We start from the raw sequence: 26,100 nt of genomic DNA, 5'->3' as shown, positions 1-26,100 counted from the left end.
TGGCTATAATTTTATTCTCATACAATAAAACGATTAAGCGTCTGCTGTCAGTAATAGCGGTACCCGTATTTAAAATGATAAAAGCTATAATTTTGTATTGTAAAAGTTGTTCTTAATTATTTCTTGCCGTTTTATTTCAAATGCCGTTTTTGTTGTCATCACTTTGTTGTTTATAACAAACCGAGCGGTATCAACTAGTCCGTATTTTTATTGACGTGTCGCGTGTCTCTGTCAATTGTGAATGAATATATTATTTGTTCCATTCTTTCGTTCTTATGCCTTCGGTGTGGTCTTGTGTGGTATCTAACTATATTATCTTTTAAGGAACGACTTAGAACTGCATTTCAAATAGTACGTTTTATTATTTTTTCGTATAAATTGATGTTTTTCTGCATATCAAAATCTAAATGGTGTTAGGACGATGTGTTATTACAACACTATAATTCACTTTCGTCAACAGTCGTGCGCTCCATGGCCTATGCTTGCTAAAGCCGCTATTTTATCTGGATTATGATCTACAATTACAGGGCGGATTTGTTTAACAAGTTTAACTAGCGTTCGACGTTGCGTAACCTGGTACCGAGCAGATATTAATTTGTAGCAATTATAAACATTCATTACAATTTGATTGACTTTTGTTTGAGTGGGAGAGACCAATTAGAATAGAATTACGAAAGAAGTCTAAAGTCTACATATCAATTGTTATTAAATATTATTGTTTACATTAAAAGTGAAGTCCCGTGTCCCCTAGTGGGGTATGGGGCAGATGATGTACATCTGTTTCACTGATCGATTTTTCTTTAAGGACAAGTAGGTGATCAGCCTTCTGTGTCCTGCCAGACCGAGACATTTTTTTTTTGTGCGTCCCCACCGGGAATTGAACCCAGGACCCTCGGTTCTACGCTCACGCGTTAACCACTGTACCAAGGAGCGGGAAAATTGTTTACATTAGCTATATGGTTTTTTTAAGTTTGTATCTACATGAATTGATGTTTAAACTCTCTATAAATATAAGAGAAGCTAAGTTACCTATGTGTAACCTTTACTTTGAGTTTACCTGCCTTTTAAAATTAAACCTTTATTTCTAGGTATTTATTACAAAAATCGTGAACAGAATAAGTATTCTTTCAGTACAAACCAACGTTAATACAATACAATCTTAAATTACTCGATCTCCGAAGGAAAATCTATACGCTAGAAAACAATACACTGCGAAAGTGAACAGGTTGTTACGTTACAGCGTGGGGTGGATAAATAAAGGGTAGCGATCGGTTTACTTGATGGCTAATAAAATCTCGGCTGGTCGGAATGTCGGGTAAGGCGATGCCGGTAAGTGAGTGAGGGATACCGGCGTGGTCACGCGACCCACCTGACATGGGCGCTGGGCTTTGTTGGGCTTTTAGCACGATCGACCTTTGCGGCAGATTTACTATGGGATTCGTTTTACAGTTTAATCATACAGTTATATTTGGTCGTGAGCGATTAGTCCTATTTTCTTTTATTACATCCAGATAGCATTTTCATAAAATTTCTCTATTTTTTGACGTTACATGTATTATAATCGTTCTAACTCTATTTCATTGTATTACTATATTTCATTATATTACAAGAAGTGTAATATTTTTTTTGTAACAGGTAAAATTCATACGCCCCTGAAATCGCCTGAATCAAAATGTTACTTTAAGTAGTAGAAGTAAGTAACTTAACTTTTACTCGTATCGCATCGAAGACTATCACTTTAATTTATTATTAGTTTTTAGTTTGGTCTAGCTCAAGTTTTGACATTTCTCGTCCATCGCTGTAAAAACAATCGCGTCAAATGCATGGGTTATTGATGACAATACAACCAGATTTATTTTTAACATGATCTTGTTAGATTCTACTTTTAGGTATGGAACCTACTACTTTAGGCTCGATTTCGACCATATTTAAATAGTCAGATTTAACTCAAACTTTGTACACTTATCAAGGATCGGTAACAATGCAATAATTACTTGAGTTTTCTCATATTTTTTGTCTAGGATTGTCAAGATAAAATAATTCCTTTATGTATACTCTATACGACGTGAGAGCATGTAAGACGATTTTTTTTATTCTGTTATAAAAGCGTGTTCTTTAGTTTTTTTAACTGTATTCATTAATAGATTAAAGTGAAAACATCCAATTGTTGAAATGCTTGTATGTGGTAGTCGAGCACGCTTCGGCACGAATTGGGCCAGCTCGCACCGGGGAAGTACCACATCCCCACAGAAGACCGGCGCGAAATAGCATTCTGCTGTGTTTCGTTCGGTGAGTGGGGGAGCCGGAGGCCCATATCCTTTTCCTTACCCTCCTCAGTCCTTTCCTTTATTCCTATCGCCAATCCTTTCTTAATCCCTTCCCAAAAAGTCGGCAATCCATTTGTAGAGGCGTAAGGTCTTCAATGGACCTTATGCCTCTCCAAATGTACATGGGCGGTGGTAGCGCTTACCATCAGGCGTCTCACCAGCTCCATTGCTGACTGTAACAAAAAAAAAATAAAATAAAAAAGTGCTAGAATTGAGCATTGAAAAGTGTTTTCTCGTAAATACGCGTTTGAGCTACGTGATTCCCATCGCGCATAATCTAGTTTTGATACATTAGAGTACAAGGAAAGTGAATAAAGGACATTATGCTCGAAGTGCATCTATATTACTTTAGCTCGATACAATGTTATTTAATCCCTCGGTGGTTGGATGCAATGGTTTCGTGAGAGCATCGCGTTCAGTAAGCGGAGGTAACATTTTGTTATTTAGTAGTTTCTAAGTGTCATTGTGGCGCGATTCGATCGTGTTATTTGGTGATGTGTGTCGAATGATTAGAGGCGCTGGTTAAATGGGTTTAAAAAATTCTGTTCTAATAATAATAATAAATTGATTGTTATAGTAGACCATTAATATTAAATTATAAACTCATTTATGACGAATAAAACTGAGCAATACGAGTTATCTAAAATTATTTAACGCCTGGATTGCCATTGGAATTAAAGATCATTTCCGGAACTCTTTCACAATCCTTAAACTATTTTGCGTTTTCATTGAACTTTAATGCACGCAACTTTTTACTAGCTTTCCGCCCGCGCCGCAAAGAAGAAACGAACAGATAGACAGGGCTACTTTCGCATTTATAATATAGTGTAGTGTTTAATATTTGGACGGCAAAGTTTACTTTATAAATACGAGTAGTTACAAGATTAAAACGACGCAATCATAACAACTTTTATAACGCAGTACAGTAAACGGTAGCGGAATCGTGTACACCAATACGTTAATGCTCTCACGTAGTTGTTACTGTTCATTTCTTTTGTCCGCCGCGATCGGTCTTCCGCGACAAGTGTCGGCGTCAATGGCCGCGCGACAATGATGGATGGGCTGTATCTGGGTCAAATCGACCAGTACCGGGGTCTGGGATACAAGCGGGCTCATCGCGAACCATTCAGTCTATTCAATTTACGCTTATTGATCATGAGCTATTAAGTGCCGATATGTTTAAGCGAGTGCGCGATTGTTGAAATGAATATGTTTTGAACGTTGTAACGTAATGCGTTGTCAGCGGTGCACTGTTGGAATAGACAATTTGTTATAGTTGTATCAATGGGTGTGATGGGCGTTTGGTAACGTGAACTTTTGTGTTCAAACGGATATGGACACATAAGGGACTGTAATATTTTAGGGCACGTACGTTAAAAATGTAGCAATAAAGTTATGAATTCGAACATAAGTACTTTATGCAGTAAACGTTTGAAACTGTTTGTGGCCCAGTTTTATTTCAAGTAATTATGTTGTTTTAAAAAAATGCCTAACTTTTACTCACAGTTACTTTGAGTTTTTGTTAGTTCGAACCGTAATTATTTCACAATTTTCCAACCGTTTAAAGCGCATCGTTGTTCCAACAACATCGAAAGACTTAATAAGGCATCTCTCACATTTCATTAAAATAAAACTTATAGTTAATCACCAGCACCAACCCACGCAAGTTACGAAGCGTGGCATAACCGTTAACTGTTGTAATTGCCGCTTTTGTCTTTGCTGCCGAAAATGAGGCGCCCTTTGTGCGGGCGTTGTACCGAAATTATTAACTGTATTACCGGCGACTGCGTTAGCGTCGATGTATGCTAGAGTTCGTAGTATTTAGCCTGTTTCAGTTAATAAAAGATCGTCATGGAACTTACTTTACAGTAAAGTAAAGATATGACATATAATATCAATTCTGAATCCGAATCTTTCTGACTTCGGTCTGTGTAAAGCGCTGCAACTTGTGAAAGTTAAAGGGAGTTAGATATGAATAAATCATTTTAAGTTTTGCTTGATTTTTTATGAATTGCTAAAATGTAAGATTGTGTCCTAATTTGTGGAAAACTTGCATACTTTATAACCTTAGTGACATAAAAAATATGAATGTTACATAAAAAAAAATAGTACTTTCAGTACATAATGTTCAGTACAGTTAACAGAATGAATTTTGAAATTCCAATCGTGTAATATGGAATTTTAATAGCCTACAATGTAAGATAGGTTAACATACGCGATCCAAGAAATACGTTTTTTTTTGCGCGCACATGATCCGCGGGTACGTATCCAAACGTTTAACAAATTGCGATGCGTTTCATGATATATTATTTATGGCCGGTCGATCTCGATTTCGGATCGCACAAGCGGAGCAACGTAAATAAAAGTATGGACGAGTGAGGGAGAGAACTCAGCGAGCTATTTATCTTAAGGTTATCAGAAATGTGCGGTTTATTCGCTTTAGTCTCACGTTGGTGCGTATTCGTTTTGTTCTGTCGGCCGTTGATTGCTGCGCTGTGTCTCGTGTGATGAGCGAGTGAGGTGAGAACGATTTGCACGCGATGGAACTCGGCGCGATTGACTTGTGTCTAGTCTTCGTTTTCAGCCAATTGTTATGTTTTGTATTGATATTGTGTTAACGAGTTTTGGTTGATACGATCTTAACAGGCATGATTGGGTAAACTTTGTTCAATATACATATAGACGCATGTAAACTGGCTTGCATAGGTGTGTGAATTGGATTGTTCTGTTATTTGTTTCCTAGGTCACAATAAAGTGGCTGCAAAATTTTAGATTGTGGCACATAGTCGTTCGACAGTAGCTTCTTAAATATCAGATTATGTGGTAGTGTTAATAACCTATATTTTATAAGGGGCTTTCAGTGTTTGTAATGTACATATATGGTTAAAAACAAGTTTTTTTTTGGAAATTGATTCCAAAAAAAATGTTGTATATAAGTTTAATTATTATAATTTATTGCGTACCTATTCAAGACTGCTTTGATACTATCAAACGTTAAATATTAAATCAACACAAAACGCCAGGACTAAATTTGAGGTAGAGGGCGCAACTATAAGCCGGCGTGTACACGTGTAGCGGAGCGCTTCAGTTCGCTCTAAGTCTGAAGCGCTTTGTGCGGCTGGCGATATGAGCTCGTGTTACATTCCCCTCATACTTACAACTCACTAACGTTAATGAATTCCGCGAAATAACTCGCATAATATTACTTTATCCATTTGAATATTCGTACAACTACTCACAGTGGCAGTAAATGTGTGTGGAATTTTGATTTTCGAGTTTGCTTGCATGTTGTTTGTTTGGGTGGTGTGCGTTAGCGATGTTGACTTTAGCAATTTGCTTAATGGGGTAGTTATTAGTTCAAAGTAGCATATCTATAGGAAACACGAGAGGCATTTTACCGAATACTCCCAGAGATGAGTAAATCGAATTACAAGATAATTCATGTTGAAACGTAATAAAAACTACATTTCGATCATGTATCCTTTTTTGTCTCACAAAAAAACATGGGCTTCGTGAAGATATTTCTTGTGCAATTTCCTTCAATAAAGGGTCCGACTTATAAGGCGCGTAGTTGAAACCTCAAATATTCAAATAATGTCAGTCCAACGAGTTGCTAACAAGGCCCACTCAGTATTTCCAGCCGGTCGAAGGTGTGGCTCTCACGGCAGGCGGTAACTGCTTGTTTTCATTTTTTTTTTGCTCACAGCAATTTGCATCACCTAGAACCAATTAGAGTAGGCGCAACGAGAAAATTGGTTATTTTGTAAACGAGTCTTGCGGTGAAAAAATTAATTAAGCGCCTGCGCCGCCGTGAAATGATTCTTGTAGCTGATTGTTTAACACTTGATTGTGTTAACTTTGTAATTGTTTTAGCCTTACTGTATATTTACTACGATCAATATTTGTGTTTACGATAACTCTCATAAATTGTACGCTTAATTTGTGTTTACATGCTGCTGGTACATGGAGAGTAATTATAATATGTTATAATGGTCTTTGTTTGCTATCGTCTTAACCTTATTTGTCGTTAACTTTATTTGAGTAGTATACATATTTACAGAAATATATTCATATTGATTTTATGCGGTGTTACTAATACTTTTGCACTTGTCAGTAAATAAAGATATTTGCTGCAATATTAATTTTCAACTAATTGGTTTTCAGATATCTCAAAATAACACGTACTAATACCACGGCATTTTTGCAAGCAATTTAACACTCGGATCACGTAAAAAGCGTCCCTCGGCCGTCTCTGGTCATCCCGTCGCCTCGTAATGAGTAGCATCTGTGAATCAATGAGGTCGGTACGCGTTTTATTAAGCGTCGCTATAAATTTGCATCGTCAAATAGAGGCCTCCGCACGTTCGGCAAATAGAATAAATACGTCGCCCCTCGCCGGCTACACTCCGCAAACCCAAACCCCCCTCTGCAAACACAAATTGCTCTTACATTATGTGTTTTAATATCTGTTCATTTAATGTTTATGCTTTTTATACACGCATGTAAAAATGTATTAATACTGAAAGATTGTAGGTATATCTTATCTGTGTGTATATTATGTATGCGTGTATAAATGATCAATGAGAATAAAATAACTCGATTGTTTATACAATCAATGTTTCTGGTTGAATCTGTTGAATATATTGATTATAGCGAATATTCTTATATATTATTATATAATATTTAGACGGCACGTTGATTGCTTTCCATGATTTGTTATTTATACGGATGCAAAAGAGTTAAAATAAATATGTTCTTATTAAATGATAATTGTCAGTTACTCTTAAAATTATGGATGCATTGTATCTATAATGAAATATGTATAAAACATCAGTATGCGATACAGGTTTAATATAAAACTAAAAGTGTCGCTGCTAGGCAAATTTGCAAGTAAAAGAGTCTTAATTTGCGAAGACAAATTGACTGGCCGGCGGCAAGGATCCAACATTAATGAACTCTTGTTACCGGCCATCGATCTAGCCCTTACAATAATTGCGAATGGTCCGAGGTAGCGAGCCTCAGTAGCCATCGTAAAATTTGACGACCACTTGTTTCTTGATGCCGAGAAATTCTGAGAAATAAACAATGTCGAATCGGATTGACATTCTGATGGATATCTCGTGTAGGTATATCGTTTTGTTATACGAATGTTCGTTACATTTAGAGATTAGATATTTTCTTAAAGTGCTCTAATTGTTCTCTTGCCGTGTAGATATAGATATTTCTGCTAGCCTATTTGATGTATGGATAAATAGTTATGCGCTACTGAGCTATTTAAAATCTTAATGGAAAGCTATAATGCTGTGGTTATATCTAGAGTTGGAGTTACCTATAAGTTTTTATTATTAAGTAACGAGTCATATTTTTGTGGATACGTTTTTTCTAAATACGACCAGTTTTACGGTTGTGTATATAATAAGTAGCCTTTTATAATTTGAAAGCTCATTACATTATAATATAAAAATTATGAGGTGTTTATAATTGAGTTAATATACCGTGTCGCCATGTAGCCGTTCAATACTTATCGACTGTCCTAAGAAGCAATAAAATTCAAATCGTGCGTTACGTATGCCGAGCGAGTACGTAGGTTGGTGCGAACCAATGAAAGTATAATGAACGGAATGCTGTCAGATTTAGAAAAGATAAGTACAGATAGCCGGGATCGGTCGACCGATGAACTTGGAACGGGTTTGTGCTCAGTAAGCCGGGCTTAGCACTGATCTTCGATTCGGCGATTACGAGCGTTGACGGATGTCGACTTAGCCCGCCTGTCACAGTCGAACGGCACGCAGCGCGTTAATCTCGCGGCAACAGCGCGGCCGGTGTGTGTGCGCGCACCTTATTTATATGCTAATTATCTTGTGTTGTTTGGGCGTCGATTGTTCTAAGGTTTGGAACGGATTGGGATGTAGTGCACTGGTGTGTATTAGTAAAGATGCACGTGTAAATGTGCAAGCATAAAGCTTATTTAATAAGAATCGAAATAATATAAAAGAAATTTTAAGTGCACATAGAAATTGAGGACATATTACATGAAATATGCACTTTCCTTTTCATGCTCTATCACCACAAACAGGCCTAAACAATAAGACTATCTCAAAGATTTGCATGAAGGAAGAATCAATGTTGAATTTAATTTAATTCTATTTATGACACAATACGAAGTATTTCGGAAGTTGATTAACATAAACAAACGTTTTAATATAAACGATGTAGCTTGTCATAGGACAAAGGCGTCGATGTTGTTCGAACATCTTGGCGAAGCTTTGTGCGCGTCAGAACAATATTACTTGATAAATAAGAACAACTGGCGGGCAACAATGCCGCCCGTAAAGCGATACGCTATCAACCACTCGATTAATGACTCTCCTCGCCTAAAAGAATGGACCATAATATTTATTATCAGATAAAACGCCGCTACTGGGTAATTCGTGTGTCTCCGACCATTATACACGGAGCGCTGCATCGCCTATGCATTACTCATCGACCGTCGACTGCTATCAATATAACCATGAGCTTCTATTTTTTTTTTTCTCTCATACACTCTGGTTTTGTATTACGTATTATTCTATAAAAGTGTCAATGTTGTAGGTGTTCGTTGTTTGTTATTGTTATCAATAAAAGTCGAACAATAGAAAATATGTAATGCAGGATAAAATATCGGTATAAATATTTTAAAATATAGTCTAGAAGAGAGAATCACTATTGAATTGAAATGTTCTGAGTTTATATATAATTATATTCCTGTTGTATGTAACTACATTTTATGTATTTTATTTCGTAATAAGTAAATTATAAACACATAATAATTCAATGTAGTACGTTAGCACTCACGTTTAAACCATTGACAAGTTATAAAAGCTAATTAAAGTTCATTTCAACATACGGTTGAGGTTTATAGGTCGACTTCGGGTTTCACAGTTGTACACAAAATAATAATTATGTGATATCGATTTCTAGGGTCTCAAACCCACAATCTATTTAAACTCGACGTAATCTTTGATGTGTGTTCAACTGATCGGTCAAGTTTACATCAAGTACGCGGAACAAACTAATCAGCTGGATTGCTTTTATGTTATAATAGTTAATGAAGGGATCCGCCCACCAGTCGAAAGCCCATTGATCTCGTATTAATCGCGGTGGAGATGTTTGACGGTCACGAACTGAGGGGAATCTAGTTGAACAGCATTGGCCGTAATTATGATTTTAAATGTTCTTTTTGAATCGTTTAGCTGCTATAATTGTACGGTGATTATGAGATTCTTTCAGGTTAATATGATTATGATACTCATTATGATTAAAGTGTGAAATTATGTTTTTAAAAGATGCGACGACTGTTTAAAATTCTTGCTAATAATATTTACCTAGGAGAACGTATTAAATGCATGTATGATTCTATCATAATAGGTTGTTATTTATTTTTTATTTTATATATACTAAACCTTTGCCTTGACCAGCAGTAGAAAAATATAAATGTAATTATTTTATTTTGTACTTCTCTTTGTATTTGTTATAAGTTATCCGTACATGCTTACGTATGGATAACACATTGTTTTAACCGCTTCGTTATTACGGTTTAAAGAGATCGGCGTCAGACTGTAAAGGCCGCTTTTGAACATATAATTATCTCATTTGTTCACAAACAAGCTTTAAGAAGTTTTACACCCAATTTGCCTCACGGATTCTTACCGCGTCGCCTTTGTAAATTATAGCCGGACCCACAGTTCTCATATGATACATTTTCGTATATTTATAACCGTTAAGACTTAATAAATTCTGTTTGCAATAAATTTTCTGTATTTTGCATTAAATTTGGTGCTGTTTATGTCGTCTGCTATTCATATATTATAAAGTCAGAGTTAAGATTGCGGTTGGGGAGGCCATAAGATGGATATTGGACATCTCATATTGTTTTATCACAAGACTGAAAAGTAGCTATAGTTCGTTTTTTTATTTCAGTTTAATTTGCATATCATCTATTCATATTTAAAATAAGATTGTATCGTAAAGGAATTATCTAAAAAATTAAAAAAGATGCACACGAAATGAATGTTGCCAGATAGAGGCTTTTTATTTTTTAATACTTTATATGAATACTAATGCATTTCGAAACTTAGAAACTTGAATAACCTTCGAATTTTTCGCATAATGTAAACAAACTTTTATTATTTGTTTGTATATCATACATATGAATATTTTTCGGTTATATTGATAAATTAGCCTGCCTTTTGCTTACTTTTAATGTTATGTTCTGCTTGATTGTTTTTCTTTTTATAAGCAATAAAGAATTTCATTTCAAATTCGTATAAATAAAAATACGTGTTTAATATCTATATAAATAAACCTAAGAATATTAGCCAGAACATACTCAACAATTTTCAAAACACACCAGGTAAATCTACTTCCTTTTCACAACTCTAATCTCATCTATATATTATACTTATCTGTAATTACTACTATAATTTCTTACAGTATAAAAATATTCAAACATTCCTACTATAACCTGTTATGTTTTTAAATAAGTAATAATAATATGATATTTTGTAAACGTATCGTATTACTTGTAAATTATCTTTTTATAAATGTTTTTTTGTCTGACCGCTTAGAAATCTCCGTATATACAAATAAGCAATACCTACACCTTCTAGAACGACACGGCACTATCGTATGTAGGTACGGATGGCCTTTAAGTGAGACATTTTTTACATCTCACTATATCATTATACTCATTCATAATTATAATTTATGGTTTCGTTTGCGAGGCCGCTGTTGACATTGCACCGACCGACCAATACGTATGCCGATGATTTATCGGGCTTTGTAAACAAATTTTCGTTCCATGAGATAGAGTATGTGCCTATATATGCGTGTTTAGTATGACATTATAATTTAAGTGTACGTTTTTCTAATAACTTATATTTGAATACGAGATCTATGGGATGCCGAATGATTCTAGTGTCTGGGGATTTATTTTTGAATATAGAAAAATATTGTTATATTTTCGGTGAACATGATTGCAAGCAGATAAATTAATAAAACTCATTCCACACAAGTATGTTCAAAATAATAAGATCAGAAATAAACTACTGCTACATATAACGTTTTCACAAGTTAATTGCGTCGAGACTTTTGTTAACATTAATTGAATGGATAAAAGTTATTTGTTCAACAATCATTTGCAGGTAATAAGGCTCGTCTCGAATGATCAGTCGATACTCATAGCTATAATTAGCGGCGATTAGAGTCGGTACAGTTCGGACGCGCACGAACGCACTTCCCATAGCCCCGCCACCTGCGGGTAACAACATTTATCGGGCTTTCGTACCTCAATCATAGTGCAATCCGGTGCATGTTTGATAAAATAATCCTTAATAAAGGAGAATAATTACATTACTTTATTAAGTAGTACTATTTTATAGACGATATTGTATTTGTTAGGGAAAAGCAAGGAGCTGTCAGTACCATTTATTAAATCAGAATTGTGAACAAATTTTATCACATTAGTGGAATTGTAGACTAATAAAAAAGAGTTATACTAATAAAAAAGAGGATATTCATGACAAATTAAAGCTGTTGTAGTGTTTTTTTATTGTTTCGATCCCGTAGAAGTTTTTGATAAAACCAAATACTTCTGTTTGATTTAATCAGAATCTTCTCTTTTTTTGTTATTTTTTCTCTGTTTGAAAGTCTTATCTTTTTGGTACAGGCAAATTTTTGCTGATGAGTTCGCGGCAACCATATGGGAATATGAAATAATGTTATTATGTAATGTTAGTACTACGTTAATATATATCAATATTTCTATTATAAGCCACTTAAAGGTGAACGCCCTTCAAGAAACAAAAACATTTCAACAAATCCTATTTATAATCGTAGCTCATTGCGTGTGGATGTCAGCATCCACCGACGACTTAGGCTTTGTACAAGAAACATCCATTTAAAAGCAATTTGTTAGCCATGTTGTAGTGGTACGGTGATGCTCGTCAATGCTATCGACGAGTTTAATTAACTTTTTGTCTCGGAACTCTTTGGTGATGGATAACTATTGGTGTGAGACTATGGGTCGTTTTGTTTTATTCTGGCTTTTATACAGGGGTTTACTGGATATAATCTGTTAAAATTCAAATCGTGAGCTTGTAGAGTGACGACTGTTGTTGGTGAGCTTTTGATTTGATCGCTTTCGACGAGTTTGATTTAAGCACGTAGTTTAAATAGCTCATGGGTGAATTTCGCAGTAATTTGATTAGATATTTACACCATATTATCAAAAAAATCCTACGATAAAGCTCGAACACAGGTAATAAATAATAAAAAAACGCTCAATAAAAACAATACATCATGCTGCAAGATACTAATTATATTTTAAAACAACGTGTTTTTATTACATTCATTTTACACATTTTCTCTGCGAGATCGTTATCCATCCCCACTGTTAATGGCGATGAAACATTTCACACGTACCACGAGATCATTGCGCTTGACCGCTCCCATCGGTCAAGTTCGCGAGAGCGGCCCGCGCTTGCGCAATTGCGATACTTTGCGGCCGTCTAGCCGCATGCCTGCGACGTCATGACTCATCACCAGTGTCACTGCGAATGTTGCGTACGCGCATTCATATTCAACGTTTGTTTGTTTATTTGATGCTACGACGCAAGAGTCTTGAAATGATTGAGGAGGTGTGTAGATTAGATTATTTTTCTATAGCTTTTAATTAAAAATAAAAGAGGGATCAGGTTAGTTTTATGAAATGTGCTCAACGATTGGCTCGGAGACATTTTTTGGCGGCATTAACATAGAACCATTATCTCATTATTTTTATTCATAATCGCAGACAATACGGTACACCGTACTCGCTATCAGCCGTTATTAAGCATATTCGATAATTTCTTTACCAAAGTAAGAAGGCTCTTGCTCGATGGCTCGATGATTAGCTCCACATTATTGTCTCACTTCCTAGACTCGATGCGTGGGCGCACATCCCATTATTGTTCATGTGTGGGTACGTCGAGTGTGTGACTCGTGATTATGGCTACACGGAACGTGGCAACAAAGAAGTCGCCGATTACGAAGCTATGGGTATCCAAACAATAACATTCTTATGCAAATGTGTAAGAATGCATTTGAACAAAAACATATCCATTAATCGAAATCGAAGTTGGGGCGTGCTCGGCTCTCATTTCACTTCCATTTAATTGCTTTTTGATCATCGGTAATAGTAGTATAAATGCACCGATTAAATCTTTTTTTTTGTTGTTTTTATTGCTATCAAATAAAATGTCGGATATTGTTAGAATTAAAAATGTTTAACGACGTCAATTTAGGTAAACGCTCTATTGGCTTCCAGCCAAGATATTTCAGATACTTTTATTTAAATTTCGGTGTCGGAATTCCTCTTTTAGCTAATAAAATGATAATCGGCCGTCTGAATCATCTAACGTTACATCTTTTGTTTAAAACATGTCGGATAAGGTCTGATATAAATCTATACTTAAATTTATAATGATGCTATCATGTAAGTGTCAAGTTACAATTTAAATATTTTCAACATTGATCGCGTGCACAAATGAATAATGGCATTATAGTCACATTTAAAAAGTTTTACGCTCACTTTGACGCAATCCTAAGTTTTATTGACTCGTACCGCGATCGGGGGCGTTTAATTGCTAAAATAAATAACGCATTTGATTTATCGACTTAATTAATTTTAAACACCCGATCCGATCATATATTTTTACAATAAATTTTGTTACTGAATTGTTTTAAGAATGCAAGCAATATATGTGTAACAGCTCTGTGTCGTTTTAATGAATTTGCAAATATGAGCAGATGTCATGTTTGTAGCGCATATTAAACCAAGAAAAGCAAATGTGTATGTATTTCTTTATTGTCAAAGACGTCATTACTCTTCTCACTAATATTATGAATGTGAAAGTTTGTTTGTTCGGTTGTTTTTCCTTCAATCATGCTGAAACGACTGAACGGATTTTGATGAAATTTGGTATACAAACGGGATATGAGCTGACTTGGATCATAGAATACTTTTTAACCCAATTAAATGCTCCCCTGGGATAATACAGGAATCTTGATATCCGGGTAGAGCCGGAACGATCGTTTGTGTTGAGTATAATTTTATTGTAATTTTTACCAAAAATGTATATGAAAGCTTATGGTCGAATTTCTCGCTGGAAAATCATTAATGCAATGAAATTTAAAGCTAAAACTTTCGGGCAAGGATTAAATTGGACACAAATTGTCCATAAAATAAAGACGATATTTCAGTGTACAATTAAAATAAAGACGACATCACATAATAGTGTTTTGTTTCGTGCGAATATTCTAGAGTAGTTATTTGGCGACGGGCGATCGCGTCTTTTAATCCCACTTGACATGGCCCGGAGCGGTTACGAGGGTAGCATATCGTTGTTTTATGGACAAACGTCACTGTGCGCCCTTTTTGCGTGTCGCGCGCAACGCGTGCGGCCCTGTTTTGTGTTTTTTTACGAGATGGTCGTACGTGTTTTATCTCGTGAATGACTATCGTCATACATTATTTACGAGCCACAGCGACGTGGTTGGGTATTTTCTTGACAGTTATCACTGGCGTGCCGCGCATACTGACCTATTTATTTTGGGGGTTTCGCCTCCAGTTATATTCCGCTGTATATCTCCGCTTTATTTAAGTGTGCATTTGAAAACCTTTTCTATATTGAACTGTGTGTGTGGTATTGGCGTAGTCACTCAATATTGAAATACACCTGTAATTGCTTAACAAGATTCGCTTAGCGCTACACAAACGGATCATATTCAATTGATGTTTAATTACTACTACATTAGCATATATCAGACACATTGCTGAGTTAAGGTAAATAGAATATTGTTCCTTTAACTATCACTTAGTTATCACAGTAATGATATTTGTTATATAATGCATTTGCTTGAATTTGATTTTGAATGACAGTTATTTATTTATCTTTTGTTCTATAATGTTGAAGTAATTTGTGTTTATGAACTGTTATGCACTGCAAATTTACTGTTAAATAAAACTTAAAAAATCTATATCTAAAGATAAAGGTACTGGCACATAAAACGCATATTACAACATAAATAAGAAAAATTTGTATGAAAACATTTCAAATGTATACGCTAGACTTACTATCTAGACCTGAGTTTCCGCCCTTTTATTAGAAAAGTGTGGTAAAACTTACTGCATCTAGCCGGTTGGCAAAAGGGGAATTAAGTAACAAAACTCCTTAAAGTAAAGTTAACGCAAACAAATTCGCGGGCACCAGCAGTAATTTTACATAAATTAAAGAGAAATTGAGTACGTTTTCTGCACAACACTGCGTAATGTTTCGCGAATCACAATACTATAAAGCTATCTCAAGAGCAAAGTTGTACATAGCACTCGTCAGCTGCAAGTGACATGTGCGCGTGTCACCCAAGATGCAAGCAGCGGTTAGATTTTCCGACCAATTTGGCGCACTGCGCGACACCTGTGTAGGTTTTTATATGAAATCTGTTTGAAGTATGCCATTAGCGTGGCGCGAGCCCTCATGCTCCGAGCGTATGTTTGGCAGATAACGTGCCCTAATAGACACTTGATGTGTGCATGCGCTTCTGGCTTCTGGCTTCTTCGGGTGAAAATTAGTTTTTTTTACTGCAGTTTTTTTGGTTTATACAGTGGCTGGTATAAGATAAAGTTACGTTTTACTAATGAAGTATTAAATGCGTTTGTACTTTGGAACACTGTGTATGAAAGTAAAGTAGTGTTTTTTTTATGTTACAGTCGGCAATAGAGCTGGTGGGACGCCTGATGGTAAGCGCTACCACCGCCCATGAACATTTGGAGAGGCATAAGTTCCATTGCAGACCTTACGCCTCTACAAAATGGATTGCCGACTTTTTGGGAAGGGATTAAGAAAGGATTGGCGATAGGAATAAAGGAAAGGACTGGGAAGGGTAAGGAAAAGGATATGGGCCTCCGTTTATTTATAAACTTAAGCTTTTATTTTGTAGAAGGGTCTCATATTCATAGATACAAATTTTCACTTGAATCAATTAAATGCAAGTCACTATACTGTTGGCGATTTTCTGCAAAAACCATTTGGAATAGCTCAAATAAAATGTAACACAGGACGGGTGCGCAGCATATTGCATTCAGTGTTGCGGGCAAAAATATTCTCCGCAACCTCGCGACCAAGGTATGCACTCTCATTTATATCCAGGCGCATCCTGAATCGCTTGCCCCCGTTATGTCATAGTTGAAGAAACATCCCACCGCATCACCGCAACATTTCCGCGACTCGTGTGCTCGCCAAGTTTTCAACTCGGTTGAGCTTCATGGAATAGCTATTCGGAAATTTCAGCAACGCATATGCAAATGTCAGCTCTCGACACTGATTGTACGAGTGGCACGGGGAAAATTCATGCATTTACATTAAATTTCGTCGAAATTGGATCCGCGTTGTACTTTATATACGGCGTCACGTGCGTGCAATATTTACGATTTTCAATCACATCTGTTACTTGTGCGGTTACGCGAAATGTTTTGTGTACGGTAGTTATTGCGACTGCGTTTGAATAGACACGGAATAATTAGTGTTATGTGACGCGCGTGATTTGCGCCCCTAATGCGTCACTAGTCGAGACTCGTGTTACGCTACCGTTTTGTTTAGTCTAATATTAACGTTGCTGATTGCTGATCATGCTTCAAAGCTGCATTTTATAATGTTTTCATTCGAATATATCGTGATTTAATATCGAACATTTTGTGATAGTAATATTAAAAGTATCATCTTCATTATAACTTATATTAGTAAATTCGTTTCTAAACTGTAGACGTAAAATGGCTTATTTTGTTATATCTTACTTTTCTCTTTCTATATAAGGTTTGCCTGACGAAACAAGCATTTTGAACATTTAACTAACTCTGTTTCTTACCTCGAATCAATCAAATACAGAATTACAAGCATAATTTATGTTGAATTGATTAAACGTTCTAGTATAAAACTTCCGAAACGTCTTAAATAGTATCGCCATCATCGTATACAGTAACTCGAGATTTCCTGGTGTAAAAGCAAGTTTAATGGCAGTTGTTATCGATGCTGTACCATTCTCGGTAGATTTTCTAATCGAATGATTGTTTAGCACGACTCCCTCGCGTCGCTACCACAACAGCTCTCCGTTAAATGAATGCGAGCTACATTAATTACAGTTTTACTACTAGTTTTATGGCCGCTCTTTATCGGCTCTTGTGATTAAGGGTTTTAACTTACGTTTGATTTCAACGATGACTCAATCACGCTTCGGCTTTCGCTTAGCGTTTGTTGTGAAACCTTTCAATTTACGCGCTCATAAAATTCCAATGCTAATTAAAGTTCATTATTAATAATTTTATGTTGCGAACGGAAAGTAGAAAGTAGAACGATTTGTTTCAATAGGATATATTATTTTTATGTACAGGGCGGAATGTGCATAAATATTTGAGCATTGTTTTTTATATAGATTATCCGTATCTTAATCATTAACATTATCATTAATGCGGTTATATGCATTACAAGAATATATTTGTGGGCGTCATACGGGGAGCGAACTTGGCCATTGACATTCGATACATCATATTGAATCTCACAGTTTCACGACTCGAAGCCCCGCTCCATATTCCGCCCAAGGATATTGTGTATCACAAGTGGGTCGACCGTTGTCTCTAATTTGCTGCGAGTGGTGTCTCGGAAAGGCAATAAATTGGTGCAAGAGATCGATCGGCGCGCGCGCACAAATCATTACGGCACGTCAAAACAATGGTTAGTGGACACGGCTGCGGGGGCGATCGTGCGGCCACCCGTCGGGACTCTGTGAATGGTATAGCAAGAATCAGAAGAATTGTCCCAGAATAACAGGTAAAACTAAACATTCCATTGGGAATGCCGGTGCTTCTATGTCACTAAATCCTTAAAAGTGCCTAAAATGTGATATGCGAGTTGTCGCGCTTTTACGGGCAGGTTGCCGTAGATTTACCCTTTTTCTTTCCCACCATTTACCTACCTACATGTATTTTATGTATAAGTTTTCCTGTATAATATATAAATGTATATGGCAATCGATGGGACCAGAACGTGAGTTCGTTATAACTGCCTTATAGATGTCTCAATAGAAATGAAATACTATTCGACATATCGTATGTATCTGTCATCTCCATATAATTTTGTGATAAAACTAGTAGGTCTTAAATGCATCTATTAGTGTTTTTATTGCAATCTCTCATTATTTTAATTTATCCGTGCAAGTAAATTCTTGGTATCGACCCATGCAATATTTTATACACAAACAACAAATGAGTTGGGAAAAGATGTAATCACCTCTCTTTTATATTTTAATAGCTCGATTTTCTACAAAACGTGTTAGTCATTTTTACCCTGAGGATATGGAAATTCATTTTAGCTGCGGTGAGGTTGAGATAGAAAACAGTTTTGCAGCGATAAGTTGACCTACTTTACTAGTATGGTTGTACGATCTAGGATCTTGACTGCAACATTATGCGCCGTGTCATGTTATATCGTCAATCAGTGAATTTACATCTTTACCCATAACTTTTGCATGAAATGTTTTGTGTGCCTTGTGCCGTGTGCCCTAATATTATGTCAGCCATGTAGATACATTTTATCTTCAATTATAGATAATAATCTATTGTAATATTATGACGAGGTGGCCTTTATTTGGTCTTAGGAGGTAGTTTCTGGATCTCATGAACTGAGCTTGAAAATTATTTATCGATAGAAAGATATTGTTTTAGAGTATCATGGGTTATTTTTTTCTGCGTCAACCCAGGTGTTGCCGAGGCAAGTAGCTAGTCTTATATAAATACTTAAGTATGTCACATGCCCTTTAAAAATAAGTAAAGTAGTTAATTGCATTTATTTTCGTACTTTAAATGTTAAAGGGTAATTATATATTATGAACCATTAAGTGACTTTCCCCATGTATGTTTTAAAATATGTGTAGATAATTTCTTGTAATATCGTACTGCTATCTGAAACAGACAATTTGTAATGTAGATTAAAAGAAGAATTTATTTATTATGTACGTTTAAGTGTCTATTTATAACCGATGCAAAAACAATTATCTGAACCAATTACAGTATCAATGCATATTTAATCTCGCCGACGTATTAATATTACTATAAGAATTTAATTAACATTACGACAGCGTCAATTCATTACTCGAATTAACGAAATTAATCAGCGTGTGCGTAATCGCATCGCGGGTAGTACTTTAATCGAATGGGAATTACAAGAACCTGTCTCTCGGTCAGATGGGAAAAAAAGTGAATGAATAAGTTTTTGTTGTCACTGTTTCCGGCAAAGGGCTGGTCGCACGCCGCGTGGAGAATCGAGCTACGCGTCGGCCCGTCGCGCACTCGCTTTACGCTTCAACGGTCAATGTGAAATGGAATGAGGATCCAAACGGTAACAGTATTCGGTGTTACCGATCCACCTTTTTGTTAAGGGTTTACTTGTGGCGGTGGTGAAGGTGCATCGCTGCAGCGTGAATGGGTCGCTGCAGAGTGCTATGTAATGCTGACCATATCGTTAAATTTATTCTATTGGTACTAGCGAAAGAATTTGGACGGTGTCCACAGGCTTATATTATATACACTGAGATTTCTGTCTCGTATAGTTGAAGGTTGATTCTTTGATCTATGAACTTAATTTTTGAGATGAATGCATCCATCTGCGAATTAAGCGACTAGGTACTTTGCATGACCTCAGCCTAACTACTAAGTGCCCGTATACATATACATATAACGTTCCACGGACAAAGGGACTCGAGTGCCTATTCACTGCACATTCTGTAGACGTCTATCTGTCTATGGGACTGCTCATTTCCAGATCGGTTAGCGCGCCGATTAAACACAATCCAGTTGCTCGTGTTATATAACCGACTAAAACACTTTTATTGGCAGCAATCAATATATCCCTTTCACCGTTCGACATTTCAGCGAGTTGCTTCACAAAGGGTGAACGTTCTGCTAAGAGTATGTATTGACCCGACTCGTTGAGCCCGCTTCCGTAGTATTGTCACGCCACGCTGTAGCTAATTCTGCTCCTTCACGGATAGAGCAATTTTGAAAGACAGCGCCCCGAATTGATTACGTTTTTTTAATTGAGCCGACAAGTTGTTTGGGAAATGAATAGCTGATTAAAATTGGTACGTTTTTGTAGTTTTATGGGCAGCTCTGACCTTGTTTTGGTTTCGGTAATGCTCAGTTCATTGTTTGAATGGATAAATTGCTCAAAGAAGCGTAATTAATGTGTTTGTGATCGTGGTTAATGGTTAAAAAACACTTAAAAAGTGGGAAAGTTTTCAGATATAAATTGGAATTTTGATTTTTTTGTTTGAAAGAAAGAAAGAAAATACATTTAATCACAAATACCAGATTTTAGCTTACAACTAATACATTTTAAGAACATTAAAAAATAAAAAAATTACATTGGATATATTCTAATATTTGGATAGTATTTGTGATAAGGTGGACTACTCAGCATTTGCCTCTCCATATTAGTGAAGAGGCGCCGGTTTTCAGTAGCCACCAGAACGGTCTTTTGGGTGGTAAAGTAAATATCAAAAACGTTTATTATAATTTTGAGATAGGTGAATAAAGGATTAAATAATATTAACAATTCATAATATATAGATAAAAAATTACCTGTACATACATAAGTTAAAGAATTAGTAAGTTTTGATTAAAACAATATATTATATATCTATATAAATATAAACGAAATATACATTCACATATACATAATATGAGCGTCGGGATAAGCCAGAACAAGTGGGAATTGTAATAAATATAAAAATCTAAGTAAATTTTCGGTATTAAATTAGTCAGTAAAGTAATTAAGACATCTTATGAGTAGCAGTAGTCATTGTATTTATTTGAATCACAATGAGTCGCATTCGTAGATGTCAGCTCTTAATACATATCTATACTTATATGAATGAATAAATAATAATTCTTTATTGCGTAAAAATGAAATAATATACAGGTAAACAAAAATCTTAAAACAATTAGCAAAGAGTTAGTTGAAGAGTTTTGTTAGGACGCTAGGACCCTAAGACCATCATATGTTACCTTCTCTACTATTACAACAAGTAGTAGGTAATATACAAAATCTGACCGTCGGATACAGTTGTGAAAACGCGTGAAGAAGTTGTTTTCCGTGAGAATACTGTATAGTTAACCCTCTAATTTCAAAAATTACTGAACTGATGTTTAAAAATATGTGAATTGTTTATCAAACTTGGACTGAGTTGAAGCACACCAATATAACAAAGAAATAAATAAATAAAATCGTTTTATTCCGATATATTCTTTTTGGTTTATGCATAAACTTATGAAATTGGGCGGCACACGTGATTGGAAGCTTTTATAGGGTAACATATCCAAAAACTGTGCAATTCTGACAATATGACGCACCTACATGGCATTGTAAACTCATTTTTTTTTGAAGTCGGTTGAAAAGTATCAACGCCTAAGCACATTGGCTGGCGCGATTACGCAACGGTACACGCAAAGTGCTCATCTCTGCCGTCACTGAGGAGATAAAAAAAGCGAAGAGCTGTAAGGCGAAGCAACAGGTAGACGTCCAATTAGGGGAGCGCACTCAAGTTGGCGACACCGAGCGCTGGGGGTGGGCAAAAAGTGCACTCTGTCGCATTCGCCACTTCTATTGCGCTTTTTGCGAGTTAAACGTTCCGATTAATCGTGATCGAATGAATAATCGATACGGAGCGGTAGTTAGTAGCAAAAAAAAACGCATAAACAGCAGTAAAATATATGTATGTATAAATATATTATGGAAAACATGTTCATTTGAGTTGTAATTGGGGTCACTAAGTACCTACTTGTATTTTGGGTGACCCCAATTTTATTAAAAGAATTTGAGAAATAGGACTCAATACATGACACGTGAATGATGTACTCACCATACGTTCCTAATTGAAAACATGCAAGGTATATTTTAAAAATAATGGTAAATAAGATTTAATACTTATTCGCAATTTTGACATACTCAAAGCCCATATATAGGCTTAATAATAGGATAAAAAGCTACTATTAGGTGCATATTATCCACAAACAGAAAATACATAGATTTATCAAATTTTTCAAAGTGTGAATAAAAATTACTACCAAATACAAATGAATTGAAATAAGAGCAGAAAGTAAAAAAATGCAAATAAACTGAGCGGCTTAAATCGATAAATTTTCATAATTTAACGAACATTTTTCAATTCAACCCGAAATAATTTTCAGAGGCGATAAATCAGCGGAGACTTCGCGACAATTTCGCTAAAGAACTTAAATCCTTAATTACGGCCTTGTTTGTCGTCTTGTATTTATTTTACTTCTCAAAATTGTCTCCGAAGCAGTCCCGTAATAAATTTACTCACGCGATCGATAATTGAGATGTTAACGTAGATACGAGCTATCTTACATTCATATTCGATTTTATTTTGTTTGCCTTGGACGATAAAAGATTAGCCCTTGAGCACATAGCGGGAATTTAATGTACAAGTGTTAATGCATTTACAAAATAAAACTCTTGAAAAATAAATATAATATTTTCTTGTGTTTGATTTTACGCGAGTATTATACATTTAGAAATTAAAAACTTTTTAACGGATTTTAAACCGATTTGTTCATTATATTATTAACCCGACGTTTCGAACACTTTACAGCGGGCGTCGTCACGGGGAGACTGAAATAAATATAAATTCAAAACGCGCAATGGAGATAAAATTATAAAATTTAAGGTGAACTATAAAATTAGCATGTTATATAAATTGTTTTATATCTATTAATGTCCACAGCGTCTTCACAGCATTAAAATCTGTATTTCTATTCATTTCTTTAAAAGGAAACGTGAAGGGAAATTTAACAAATAAAATACACTCCACTTTAACACAGTTCGATGGTTTCGGGCGCTGGGAGAGTGGAATTTTAATCCACAATTTGTCTCTTAATTTTATGGAATGCGAACGGTAATGGGAAGAAATGCGAAGAAACCGTCGCACGCTGTATTTTTGGTGTATAATTATATGAGAGGTTGGTTTCTCGATGGTTCGATGTGTTATCTATGAGTATAATTCAATATATTAGTTACATATCTATCGTATAGATCGCTTTGGTATGTAGTTCAGAGTATGAATTTGACTAGGGTTTAAAGAAAAGCAGTAGGAATTCATAGGCTTAACATAATTAACATAAGGGAACATTTTCATACGTTTTTAGAGTGATAGTAAATTAAAACAATTTTAGAACGTATATGAGTAACTTTACAAAAGATTTCTTCAAAGTTAATCTCTGAATAAGTCACGAATACATATGAAATAAATTAAATAACACACATTACGTATAAAACGTATTTGTAAAAACAGTTGATGAGAAAGTTTTATCGTTGAATTCCAAATTTTGATCACTAATTTGTCCCAACAAATAAAGCACAAAAACTATTTGAACACCGTGACGCATAGATCAAAATGTAATTTATTGTGTCTGTCGCGCAGCGGAGGCGCGCGCATTCTCGGATCAAACTCAGATCATAATTTTGTTCTGTACGTTGACTTCAGGTCCAGTTACAACGGATGAGCGTGTGATGAAGTTTTAATGACATAATCGAAATACCGCTTGACTCGATTAACCCCGCTATAAGCTATAGGCTACCGGAGAACACCTATCACGCGCCCTCGTTTAGGCACTGATAGAATGTCTAGTGGTCTCGTTATTACCCGATCAGAAGCTGACTTGTTCTAAATAGATATTTCATCAATTTACCGGGCGGTTAGTTATATGATGATAGCACGTACACGCCTCTTGTGCACGCATTTTATAACATATTGAATTGAAAATCATGTGAGAAAATATTGCTTCCTGAACGCTTGCCCGTTTATAAAATATGATTTGTTAGAGTTGTTTTTTTTTTCTTCATTTTGTTGTACCGGTTTTCTTTTATGTAATGATGAAGTTTCGTATTTTTTTTATTTGTGAAAAAATATTGTTTAAATTTATGTGCTGTTAGTGAAAAATTTCGCAATTCGTCTGTACATTACATAATATATTTTGCAGAATAGTCCATTACAGGGAATGTTTCTTAGGATTAGATGTCCTGTTAAATAAGTATACACTATATACTTACGATACAACTTAAATATGATTTCAGTAGCCATAAAAATGATCATCAAATGAAACGTATAGTCCATTGTACAAAAGTCGTATATTTAACGTTTTATGTTTTACACATTTACGGTCTCCATTCGTTTATGAGCAGGTATTTGTTATTTCTGAATTTGCATAATATGCACCAGCTAAATCCGATAGAATCGTTGGTTGGTGAGATAAGAGTCGAGAGCATCTGCGCTCATAATAATTTATTTGATGTTTCATCCTTTTAGATCACATTAAAAGATCTCGACATGGCTCATAAAATAACTGTGAAATTTACGCGACCTATTAAACTGTAAATTCATGAGGATTTTATTTATACAGTCGTTCAACTATTATTTGTGGGACTTAATATTTAGATATAAATAGTTGCAAGGGATTAGTCCATTTCACTTGTCATAACTTTTTATTCATTTAAATGCTGTATCTAACAAATTAAATTAAGTAATATAAAAGGGAATAGATAACTTATTTCGTTTTTTTTGTTTTTCATACGAAGTTTCTGACTATATTGAATGAATAATGTAAAAAATCATGTTATTGTTTTACATGTCGCCTTGAGATTGTCAAAACCACAATTACAATCTGGCGTAAAATTGTTATTTGTCATCTATCTTCTTATATATAAAAATCAATTGCTGTTCGTTAATCTCGCTAAAACTCGAGAATGGCTGGGCCGATTTTGATAATTTTGGATTTGGTGCATTCATAATAGTCCAGGCAAGGTTTAAAAGGTAAAAAATACGAATAAATGTTTCAGAAAAAGGTCAATGGCGTTGCGAAGTTCGCCGGGTCAGCTAGTCTATAACAATAATCATCTATCTGCGTTAAATTGCAACCAGTATACATATACATAGCAGTTACAAGTTTACTATGACGCTTGTACGGAAAGGTTGCGGCATTATGTGTACTTATGTGCAAATGAAATATATTCGTTTGATACGCTAAAATTAATATATAAGAAATGTAGCATAATTATTGTGTTTGACGCTTCAAATTGCAATCCTTATAACATCACAAAGTTTCGCATTATATACTAATTGGTATGTAGATGAAGTATGTTTAATTACGCTACATGTTAGGTAAGGCCTGTGCTTGACGAAGCAGTAACGATTGATAGGCGGAAAGCACGGAGCTAGGGGCCGCTCGCGTGCCTTGCTTTGTCTGACATATGCAACCGACATGTGCTGTACTAATGTGATTTGTATGCAGGGGACTGCATAGATGGAAAAATCTGTTTGTCGAAACTCGCTTACCGATAAGATCGATGATATATCTGAATAGTTTTATGTATGATATAGGTGTATGGATACTATTTAAAATATATATTTTTTTTTTTAAATAAATAAACTGCCTTCATATTGCCTACATATTTATTCTTCACATACAAATTTAAATGGGACCACGTAGAAGGAACTATCTTTCAAATAAAACAAAGAATCATAAAAATCCTTGAAATACACTAGTTTCATTTAATCTACCTAGTCTTGCCATAAATATTGTAATAAAGAAAAAAGAAAATTGTTAACTGCAAATAACATTTATTACTTT

The 26,100-nt window shown here is 35.3% G+C and overlaps 1 protein-coding gene across 1 annotated transcript in view; it reads left to right on the top strand.

The window, feature by feature from the left end:
• The window catches only part of LOC119833759 (lysine-specific histone demethylase 1A), a 303,792-nt gene that overhangs the window by 77,282 nt on the left and 200,410 nt on the right, over nt 1-26,100 (top strand). The gene's annotated exons all lie outside the window — the stretch shown is intronic.

Source organism: Zerene cesonia, chromosome 18, assembly GCF_012273895.1.
Source record: "Zerene cesonia ecotype Mississippi chromosome 18, Zerene_cesonia_1.1, whole genome shotgun sequence".
Taxonomy (NCBI): domain Eukaryota; kingdom Metazoa; phylum Arthropoda; class Insecta; order Lepidoptera; family Pieridae; genus Zerene; species Zerene cesonia.
The sequence above is the reverse complement of the archived record's forward strand: the minus strand, read 5'-3'. Positions and strand labels throughout refer to the sequence as shown.